The 12,064-nt window shown below is 25.9% G+C and overlaps 1 protein-coding gene across 4 annotated transcripts in view; it reads left to right on the forward strand.

Moving 5' to 3' along the window:
- The window catches only part of LOC118064440 (cordon-bleu protein-like 1), a 44,016-nt gene that overhangs the window by 16,627 nt on the left and 15,325 nt on the right, over positions 1-12,064 (forward strand). The gene's annotated exons all lie outside the window — the stretch shown is intronic.

Genomic DNA, 12,064 nt, shown 5'->3' on the forward strand with positions numbered 1-12,064 from the left:
AGTGATTTGTTCAACATTTGCTAATGGAGTATGTTACTGAAAAAAGTTAATTTATTATTATAAAATATTAAACATTTATTTGTTAATAAATATTAAACATCTCAAGCACGAGGATAGAGAATGTGCTTGCATAAAAAATTTTGCATTCTGATTTAAATATTCTTGATATATCATAAATATCATAACATGCACCCAAGATGGTGCTTAAATTATCCACAAGTGTCTGACATGAATCTACTCAATATGATACGAGTGATGTAAAACAAAAAAATGAGAAACGATAGATTTTTTTCTTAGCCAAAATGTCAGTTGAATTCGAATGTGTTGTTTATGAATAAATTTTCAATTAATTATTAGAAATATTTAAAAAATTATTTATTTAAATTGATTTTTTAATCTTACTTAAAATTTAAATTAAAAAAAAAAATAAAACCTTCGAATATTTATTTATTTATATTCCGAACTTAATTATTAATAAATATTTAATAATATTAACTATTAAGAAAAAATGATTATTTAATTTGTTAAAAAATTGTTAATTTTCAACAATAGGATTATTTTTGACAAATTCTTCTGTTTGTGATGTTAATGATGACACTTTAGTATTTCTTTTAGAACATCAACTGTCATAAATCGTTTTTCCTTTTCAAGAATACGTGATGAATACTAAAAAAAAAAAAAATGAAAAAGTGTGAAAGAGATTCATATAATCAAAAGTAAAGTGTCGTGAAAGCTGGCATTGATCAGAGTTATTTCTGCGACTTGAGTTAAATTGTATAGTAAAGTTTCTCCTTTGATGATTTTCTAATCACGAACAATCAATCGAAGTTGATGAATTGCATTGGAATCTGCTATCTTCTTTACATCTAAATTATAAGTAGAAAAGATTCGATCGAATTTAATATTTACATGTAATCGTGGTACTTAAGTACGAATTGATCTCAGAGATTTACAAAAAAAAAAACACAATAATCACCAACTTCCTGGTATCAAGATAAATTTAATTTACCTATAATATCTAAATAATGTAGATAAATTATTAAATAAGTATATTTAAAAATATTTTTAATATGACGAAACATTAATATGTTCTGAGAACCTACTTTAACTTAAACTCTCTTCAAATTCTCTATGATTAACGTTAACCCACTTAGTTTTTCTTTCTTTCCTTTCTCCCAAGTATCTCAATGAGTATACTCATGTGGTGACATTCGTGAGACACTCTCTCACATGCGCTTGATTGGACGGCTTACACTCTGTCTCTAATTGCAATGCGAAAGTTATGTGTAAATTTGGACTACGTATTGTTATAACTTTCGAAATTAGTCATAAACTGATATTTAAACTATTTGATCAATAATTTGTCAAACATTTGATTTTAATTCACAATTGTACTTAAAATGTATGCATTCCAATGGTAAAACAATTTTTATTTATTCACCTGAGTTATATTACCTAAAATAACAAATTTATTCATCAATTGTTAACTTAACTATCTGATTTTATTAAGATTTATTTAATAACTTATTATATAAAGATTAGTTTTCTAAAATATCAATATAAAAGCTCAATGTAATTGACAATTAATTATTATTAATTGTGTATTATTATTTTAATTCAGTTTGTAATAATTGGAAAGTTTACAAACTTTTTTATCATTTTTATTAATGCTTCCATTGAAGTTTTAGGATTATTATTAAATGGTAAAAGGTCACTTTAATCAATTATAACTATGATATTTTTACTATGATAATCTAATACATTAGCATATTGTTGTTGTTTATTTGATTGACAAATAGAAAGAATTTTTAATATTACAAAATAATTCTTCAAGTTCTCAGCAAAACTTCTTGACCAAACATCCATTAAATCTTCTCTTATTTTAAGTAAATGGAAACTTCTCTCTTGTCTTCTTTATAGGTTTTAACATAAATAAAGTCTTTTAAAAAGAAATTCTCACTGATAATTATAGATGTACAAATTTAGCACAAAGTCAGGAAGATGACGATGTAAAACTGAACAAATTAAGTGAATTAGCAGTAAATTTAGTAATTAATTTACTCGTGAAATTCTATTAGAAAGCAAGATTGGTTTATTTTTGACCTAACATTGAACTGAAGTTGAATATATTAGACTTTTGCCAGACCAGTAATGTTCTAATCTGGCTTCTTACTAGAAAAACCCAGCACAATCTTCTTCTACATACTCAAAAATATACAGATATGTCACATTTTGATACATTTGATGAAGTATTTCCTTTTAAACTCATCAATAGTTACATAAACTATCCTCATTTGTTAGCACAAATTGAGTTTTATTTAGGGTGCCAACGTTTCACTCTAGAAATGGAAACCCTGTATATCTGACCTTCTCTACCACCAATCTTGGCCTCTCAGTTCTTGTCACTAGAATATCGAACATTGTCAATACATTATGTGAATCTAAAACCTCTTTAGATATTTCCAATTGGAAAAAAGCTTTAAATAATATGTTGATAGAATTGGAACTCTTATTAGCAAAAGGTCTTCAACATAATTTTCATTCATTTGAATGTGATGTTGCTCAATGTGATCAATTTCTGTATGAAGGCTCTATATAATGTTCAACTTGTGTAAACCTGCCATTAGTTACGCTGTTGGATTTTATAAAATAATAAATAAACAAATCATCAGACTTCAGAAATGGATATGATTCCAATAACTGCCTAATTTAGAGTCAAAAAATGTCTCTAATTATCCATAATTCACTGATTATTTTTAAATATCTCCAATAATTAGTCTATTTAAGAGTATTAATGATAAATGCTTCAAGTTATTTACACGATTTGACCATGACTAACCATTTATAAGATAATAATTTGAACGTTACTCTAATTGTATTCCAATAACTCAAAGTCGTCTGGTAAAAATAGCTATCGATAATCAAATTTACTCAATTTAATCATCGAAATGTATTTACAATCAAATTTAAAACCAATTAGATCTTGATCACATGTAACACGAGTTCTCAATATTTTACCTTGAACATTTCGATTGCAATTTACTGCATGACTAATTGGTAATAGCAAACAGATAATCGCCCACGTATTTATACTTTTTCTCATTCTTCGTGTCTGTATAACGTATAAGATACGAAGCATTAAACCAGAAAGAGACAAGCAATGGTCTTCCTAAATTCCACGACAGCTCATCCCGTTACTCCACCTGGTCCCTTACTTGTTACAGGCCTTAGTGTGTGAACAAATACAACTGCATCATCAACATATCAGACAGTTGTATGCATCTTCATGCAAATATATGCCTTCATCATATTTAACTATCTCATATTACATTTCTTCAATGTCAATTTTCTACTTACTAAAATCATTACTTTCACACTTTTTTTTAATTTATTCTAAATTTTTTTTTTAAATTATTTCAATAAAATATTTATCTAAAATTACTTTCGACTTTTTTTTTGTCATAAATTATTCGTTTACTTTGTTTTGATAAAGGAAAGAATTATCTTATCAAATCTAAAGAGATTTTATTGATGCAAATTAACCAAAAAAAAAAAAAGACTTAACTTTTTATTAATCTTAATTTTAATCCTCATTCATGCAATTACAGTGTCGAGATTAAAATCATTTTTTGAATTAAAATACAACTACAGATAGAAATAAATGAATTTGAATAATCAATATTTATTATGAGATAGAAAAAAATAAATAGTTTGTAATGATGAATTATTATATTTAAAAAAAAAAAATAATAAAATAATTTACACAAGAAAATTAAACTTAAACAATATTATTAGTAGCAAATATAATAATACAACTTTTACTTCACACTTATACATGAATTATTTCTTGTATTACAATTATATTTAAAAAAAGATCTTTAACATTATCATAAATATTTACCATTCATATTAATACTAAAATACTTAAAGAAAGAATGGTCAGAATTTTTTAATTAATTTTTTTTATTCCCACATTTGAAGTAATTAATTAAAATTCACTCTTGTGTTAATCAAATGATAATTTTAATGATTTTTATTGACTAAATGATTGTTTTTTTTTTTTTCTTTTTTGTATATGAGGTGAAACAAATCGGTTAATTATATTCAAGAGTTTATTATGCTTCCTGGTTATTATTTAAAGAATAAGAAGATTCCTTTCTTCAGATTTCTTGATTCAGTATTATCTTCACACACACACACACACACACACACACATAGTTGTATACCTAATAAACTGACACTTAACTCTCTGAATTCACTGATTACGTGTACATCTTGACGATCATCTCGCGAACACAAGTCACGCGATCAAAGACAATGTAACAAGGAAAATATCCACTACTATTTTTTATTAAGACTGGACATTGCCTCGAGCCAATTCATTCACTAGAATTGATACAACGGAAATCGTTCACTTGATAAAATTAATTATCACTTCAGTAAAACTTGTCTAGGTGATTGTGAAAAATATTTTATTTTCTTTATAACAAACTTTTATCATTTGTAAGATTCTATGTTTTTTTTTTTTTTTAATTTATGCGAAATAGCTATTTCGAACGCCTTTGAGCCAACTGCAACGTCGCAATAGAGACCTTCATGGTCATGCACGTCAACCAGTCGATATCCATTATTCATTATTTTTCCACGTGATATTCAAGTTTTTTTTTTTTTTTGAAATAAAAAAGATCTACTATGTAGTGTATATCAAGTTTAAATTTATATTTTTATGCTCTTGTCATACAAGAAAAAGTTTAAAGATTTATAATTGGCATAATTGATAAAAAAAAAAAAATAGCAGGTATAATTTTTTGTTAAATTATTAGTGACGTAAACATTTAGGTGATAAAGGAAACGTTAATTATCTTGATGATTTATTGAATGTAATTCATTTGAACTGCAGTAAAAAGAAGAACAGGTTGAATTTTAATATTTTTTGATTGTCTCAATTTCACACAGTAGCGAAATTGGATACAATAAAACATGCATTCGTGTTATTATGATAATAAGGAAAAATATTTACTTGAAAGAAAAATAATTATATAATTTATAAATAATATTGAAAGTTTATTGCTTTTATGAATATTAAAATTAAAAAAAAAAAAAAACCAATAATGATTGGAATTAAAATTTTTATAATGCTTTTATGAAGTGAAGAATGATTATTTGTAAAGATAAAAAATGATAAGTATGGTTATTTATATTTTAATGAACAATTAAATAACAGAAGATGGTATAATTATGTCGTATAAATAAACATTTGCAGTCACATCTTCTGCATGGTAAAATACATATTGTTACGTGATGCAACAGTGACATTGTGACAATGGCATAATTTTATAATTTATCCAATCTAATGTCAATTACGCCCAATGTTGTCATAAATATTTTTGTTGTGATACAAAGAAAATATAAATACTGGAAAAGATTAAAATAACAATAGCTATGCACACACACACACACACACACATATCTTAAAGGAATGATTAAAATGATAATAAATAAAGATGTTAAAGGTGGGTTTAATTGATAATATTAAAGAATTAAAATAAAGTAAATTTATTTAATTGAAATGGGAAAATATGACAATGTCACGTGTGCAGAAGAAAGTCGAAGAATTACTGAGAATTAAATTGGACAATTAATTGAAGTTAAGTGAAGAGTATAGGAAGGATTTTTATGGCTATTCGGTAGATGTAATAATGAATAATTATTTTTAATTAATGTATTAATAATATTTATTTACCAATAGCTTTTCTGCATCCTATTTTATCTCACTTCTTAGCTCGTTTTTTAGATACGGTCATAGAACCTGTTTATGTAACGGGAGCTTTTGTTTCCTATGCACGCATTCATGATATACACAACATACATACGATGAGACAGTCTCTCAAATTCGCACGATTCCTCGCCGCCTTTCACATAATCATTTCGGTACTATCTATTTTGCTGTAAGGGTATTGATCTTATAGAAATTTACCACGGTAATCATTAACGAGGAAGTTCCTTTAGTTCACTAATTTTAGTGAAAAATTATTTTTCTTCTGAATTAAGGCTTTTGTATAGATATATATATATATTTAGTAATTATGTGATATTATAAAATTATCAATAATTATGTCATCGAGTATGATGATAATCATGTTTGCAATCTAATCAATATTTTTTTATGTAATAGTTTATTGATTGTTTAATTTTTTAATTAAATTATTTTATTAATATAATAAAATTTTAATAAATTTTTCATCCAATTACTTTGTGCATTAAAAGAAATGTATTAACAATTGCATAATTTATTTATTAAATTAATATTTATTTAATATTTAACTCCTAGGGTAATCGAATGAGATAATTATTTAATTAATTGTTTTTTTTTTTTTTTTTATTTTATTGAAATTAATTTTTTTATCATCTATTTAGGTTTTTAATATCTAGAAATGCACAAAATGTATTTTCTGGTAAGGTTTTTATCGTTGAAATATAATGGAGTAGAAAGAAAAATATTGAAAAAATTTGTGGTTTTATTTATCATGATTACTCAATGGCTATTTGATATAAATTAATTTAAAAAAAAAAATTATCAATATATGTTTAATAGAGTATTTAGTAACAGAGTTTTTCATATATGTGACAGTTAGACTTGAAATATTTTTCTGAATGGTATAACAATTAATCAATGCTGTAATGTAGATAAAATTTGTGACCTTTTTATAAAACAAACTCAAAAAAAAAAATGGAATTAGAGAAAGGAAGATAGAAATCATCAAGATAGATTTAAAAATTAATAAATGTGTTTATGAAAGGTCAGTGTTAGTATTAGTGACTCTTGATTCATTCCTTCATTTTACTCCGGATTTTTTAAATTCATTTTTAAAGTCGATAAAAATTTTATGGTGAAATGTACTCCAAAAAAAGAAATGTGCTACTGTGCATTATATTTAGAAGATATTTCGGAGTAAATTTAAACACTCGAAGCTTTTTTTCATGAATTAATACAATTTTTATCAAAAATAATTGCTGTGCTATATTTTTCTGCAATAAATATTTTTTATAACTTTATCTTTTTTTTAAAGACTACTTAGGGTAATTATTCCCTGAGAGCTCGTACTAAAATTCATTGTACTATTAATTATATATAATAGGGAAAGAAATATCCCAACTTCCGTGAAATTATATTCAGAAATTATCTACAATACGATATAAATAATATTCAATAATATTTGGAAAATATTGTTGATAATTATTTCTCTACAATTTGAAATAATTCTTTTTCCGGACCTGTACCAATACATCGACATCACTTATATGTATACACCACCACATTCTTATTCTTCCATCTGTTTTCGAAAAATTAATTTTAATAATTTTTTGTTCAATAAAAGTAAAATCACAATCTGTAATTGCAAATATCGTTATTTCAAGACGTCAGATCTTTTTTGTTCAAAAGAGAAAAATATTTATTTTTTGTTATTCTATAAAAATAATGTGGTTTAAAAAAAATTGTAAGTAATCGGTCTCGTGGGATAACTACCTTAAAGATTGTTTTAAAATTTTTTCTTTCTTTTCGCAAAAATGAAGAAAAAAGTAAAACTTTTATTTAGAAAGCTTAGATGATTGACCTTTAAAACTTTTACTTCATTAATAAATAAGTATTATGGTTTAACAATAACTTGAAGATAATTAAAAATATTTATATACATAAAAAAAAATTAGTGTTTAATACCCAATCATAATATAATAAAAAAATTTCACACTAGATTGATTAATTCCAGTATAATACACAATTTTTTCTCGAGTATATCAAATTAAAGCGTCTTATTTCAATCAAAACTAGTCTGTTGAGTGTTCTTATGTGAGTAAATCATCAAGCTTGAGTAGCTGATCGAAATTCACGTGGGAATGAAACACATTGAAGTAAAAAAGATTTCATCTCATTACACTTAACTGACTGGTCCATAATCTTTCAAGTAAAGAAAGAGAGTTGGACAAGAGTCACGCCTCGACAATTTCTTTAAGTCTCGCATGGTTAAATCGCCTTTCAATCCTTGTCTTTTCCCGCAAGCATCCGATTCTATCTCCAACTTTTTAACTATGACTGCTGCAGTCTTATCTCATTTTTTTACGTACACATTTTTCTTTCAATTCATTTCTTCTTTTTTATTTAGTGTCTTCAACTTTCTCTATTCTCAATCTCTTCTGGACAAAAAAGAAGTAATGTTAAGAATGAATGGCTTACTCTCAATTCTTCAATAAAAAAAATTTATAAAACCTAGTTTAGAAAAGAATTGTCTGACCTTCGTTAATAACTATAGACACAAACTTCCGTTTCAGTTGGTTTATATATATATATATTTTTTTGGTAATTATATACTTTCCGATCCCACTTGCCCTACCCCGTCTACACAGTTTCATACAGGCATGCTTTTCGGAAAAAAGCAATTTTTTCCTGCGATTTTTTTTTTTTGAAAAATATGTTTATTTTTATTATATGAACAGTATAAAATATATACACGCAGAGAAATGTATAGTAAAAATTACCCTGAATTTTATAGTAATTTGGTGACACTGTAGGGTGATGGTAAAACTTACTATATACATGGTAAAAATTACTGTGCACATTTTTAAAATTACCAAACTGCATAGTTATTTTTACTCTAATTTTACCCTAAAAATTACTATGCAGTTTAGTAATTTTTACCATATATATAGTAATTTTTACCCTCACCCTACAGTGTCACCAAATTACTATAAAATTCAGAGTAATTTTTACTATACATTTTTCTGCGTGTATCAATCTGTTTCACAGTTAGGTTGTACATAATAAAATATCCTAACATTAGCTTGAATGATAGTACAATACTGCACCTACTTTATTGACAACTTGGCTCAGTAGGCTGCTCGTTGTCATAAACTGAGGATTATAATTGCTTGCCAGGAGGCCATAAGTAATTTTTTAATTAAATGGTCCATCTAATTTGTGGTATTTCCTAATGCTGTTTGTATACAGGTGCGGTGAAAAGAGTATTATTGATAATTTGGATACAAAAACAAGTTACAGAGTACACTATTGCCTATATGTGGGGATCCACTTGCAAAAATTACCCAAGTTATTGAATTAATTTTAGCTCATGCTCTTTGTGTGTATGTTACGATCTAGCTGGTTTAAAATTTTTTTTTGCAATCAGGACTCGAACCTGGATCTCCCAAATTTGCACATTAGGTGCTTTACCACTTAAACTATCGCAATACTTTTAATTATTATTCTCCTAGACGTACCCATACTCATCGTGGTCCAACGAGAACTCCGTCGTCCCTCATACAGCCTTAAATTTAAGTAAATTTAATAAATCGCTAAATTAGCACATAGGGCTTGGGGTCATTAAGTATATATTTACCATTTCTTTTAATATGCAAAAATAATGAAATTAATTCTTTGTAATAATTAAGGATGTTTGCGTGAAAGATTACGTTAACTGATTGAAGGAAAATGATTTATTCAATAATCAATGATCAATGTATTTGTTAATATATGTAATAAACATAAATGCCAATTGAATTAACGTATGAATTAACATAAATTATTATTTAATCAATAATAAATAGTAGTAATAATAATGTACTTATTTTATACATGTTGTGATTGACATGAATTTTTTGCAACCACAGTGACATATTGCAGAATCTTGTGTTCTTATATAATTGCTATCACCCTCCTACGTTATTCAAATCATTTCACTAAGAATTTTATTATAATAAATATTGCAATTTAATACATATTTTACATATGTGCAAATCATAATGTTTATTATGGAGATTTTCAACTCAATTTTGCATACTAAACACAATTGTAATATATTTCTTATATGACACTGTCATTTTAGTAATAATTATATTTTTATTTACAACTGAATATCACAAAGGTGATAAATATATTCAATTTAAAATTGTCTAAAAAATATCAAATAGTTGGACTCACTATTATGAGTCGATATCTCATCCAACATGTCATAGTTTCATTCTTCATAATTTAAAAAGATCTTGATTGTTGGATGCTCAATATCACTTCAACACTTGATGATGAGTTCAACATGTAAAATTGGTTGAATATCTGTATTTATTTACTTGATTCGAGCAATCCTCTACTTGATAATACTTCATTTTTTTCTTAGTTTGATGAAATCATATTAGGATTATATAATAGAGCTATGGTTGGTCAATGTCTGGACCATTATTGCACATGATAACTATAAGGTAAAGGCATCAGTGCTTGATGGTGTACCAATGCTCGACATTTCGAAATAAAAAATTTTCTACAAGGGTTATATTTTATTGTTCAAGTCTTATATTTTACTTAAAGTGTAGAGCATTGATGCTTTTACCTTAATTACCAACATTATAAGTCTGATCCAATTGAGAGAATTCACTTGATAATACTAATTCAACATCACCTGGATGGCAAGTTGCTAGTCTAGGAAATGATGATTGTTTGAATCTTTGCTACATGTAGAAGAAATGAAGATAGTTGTCCCAACTATTTTTATTTACCTTAACAAAAATTTCTGTGACAATTAAAGAAATAGTTGCAACAGTTATTACAACAGTGATCACAATTGAACTCGTTAGACTTGATGGATTCTTTACTATCCTATCAGTTGGGTCAGCCAGAAATCTCTTGATTTAGAACAAAAATTACTGACTTGAATAAAATATTTCATTCATTAAAGTGACTTTTCTCAGTGCAAATGCATACTCATATTTATGATAATATATAATTATATTTTAATATCTTATATTTAAATTTTTAAGATATTCTCCAACACAAGCATTTGATCACAATGATCAGACCATGATTTGTTTTTTGTTAACTTGAGGAAGAATTCTCAACATTGTTCTGTTAAATACAAGTTTACTTGTGATGCATTCAAAGTTACTTCTGTTTGACAATTTTAATGCTTCATCACAATACTTGCTTTTATAGTAAAAAATATTACCAACTGATTTGCTCAGAAAATAGCAAGCTCCAAATCAAGAAGCTTGACATAAAATTAGAAAAACTCTTTGAAATAATAAAACTAAATTAATGTAAAAAATAAATTTTATTTGAATTAGAATAAAATTTATTCTCTTCACACCACAGGCATAGTTTCTTTTTATAAGAATACTATTTTTCCGTTTAAGAAATTACAAGTCTCATCACATGCACTTCATCCTCTGTAATGATTACACGTGCATACTCATGCCCAGGTGTACGTAGTTACCAAGTATTTGAACTTTAACTATGAGTAGAATACATGAAGGAAATTATTTATGAAAATAAACAAATAATAGGCAAAGTGAAACCACACAACCATATACTATACACCTGTCACTATTTATTAGCACACCACATTTTATCTGTCAGTTTATCATAAGGTGTGATAGTAAAAATGTTCATAAACATTATAATACAATCACCAGAATTTACTAGGTATCAATTCTAAAGTTTATTTTTAATCAATTTTTTCTAAATAAAAGAAAAACGAGGTCGTGATCAAATAAAGTACAGGTGTATGAACGCATTCCAATGTCTCGTAATATCGTTGGTCGATCATTTCCGGTTGAGCTCTTTAATTTACAGCTCACGGTAGTGACATCAATAGTCTAAAGAAGGTTCTTGACCTTCAATTTATCACTGATTATAAATATACATTCGTGACGAATTTATGCTAATTTATGCGATCTCATTTTATCGATAGCCACAATCTAATCATTCAAAATTAAATACATATATATTTTTAATATCATTTTGAATGTATCATTCGATAAAGAAGAACTATCTTTATTTTTATTGCTTTTAAAAAAATAATTAATTATACAATAGAATATTATTTAAATTTTAAACTTTCTAAATATTCATTTCAAATAAAAAAAAAAAAAAAAACATTTTCATTTGTCAATGTTGATTTTTTGTTTGTTATAGCAGGTTTTTTTTTTTTTCTTTCTTTCAACTTGTTTTTCTTTCTTAACATGAGCAGCCTTTAGCTTTAATAATGAAGTGAAAAATGAATTTATGAAATTTCTTAAAGGA

This window comes from Chelonus insularis, unplaced genomic scaffold, assembly GCF_013357705.1.
Source record: "Chelonus insularis isolate UGA/USDA-ARS -01 unplaced genomic scaffold, ASM1335770v1 contig_117_pilon, whole genome shotgun sequence".
Taxonomy (NCBI): domain Eukaryota; kingdom Metazoa; phylum Arthropoda; class Insecta; order Hymenoptera; family Braconidae; genus Chelonus; species Chelonus insularis.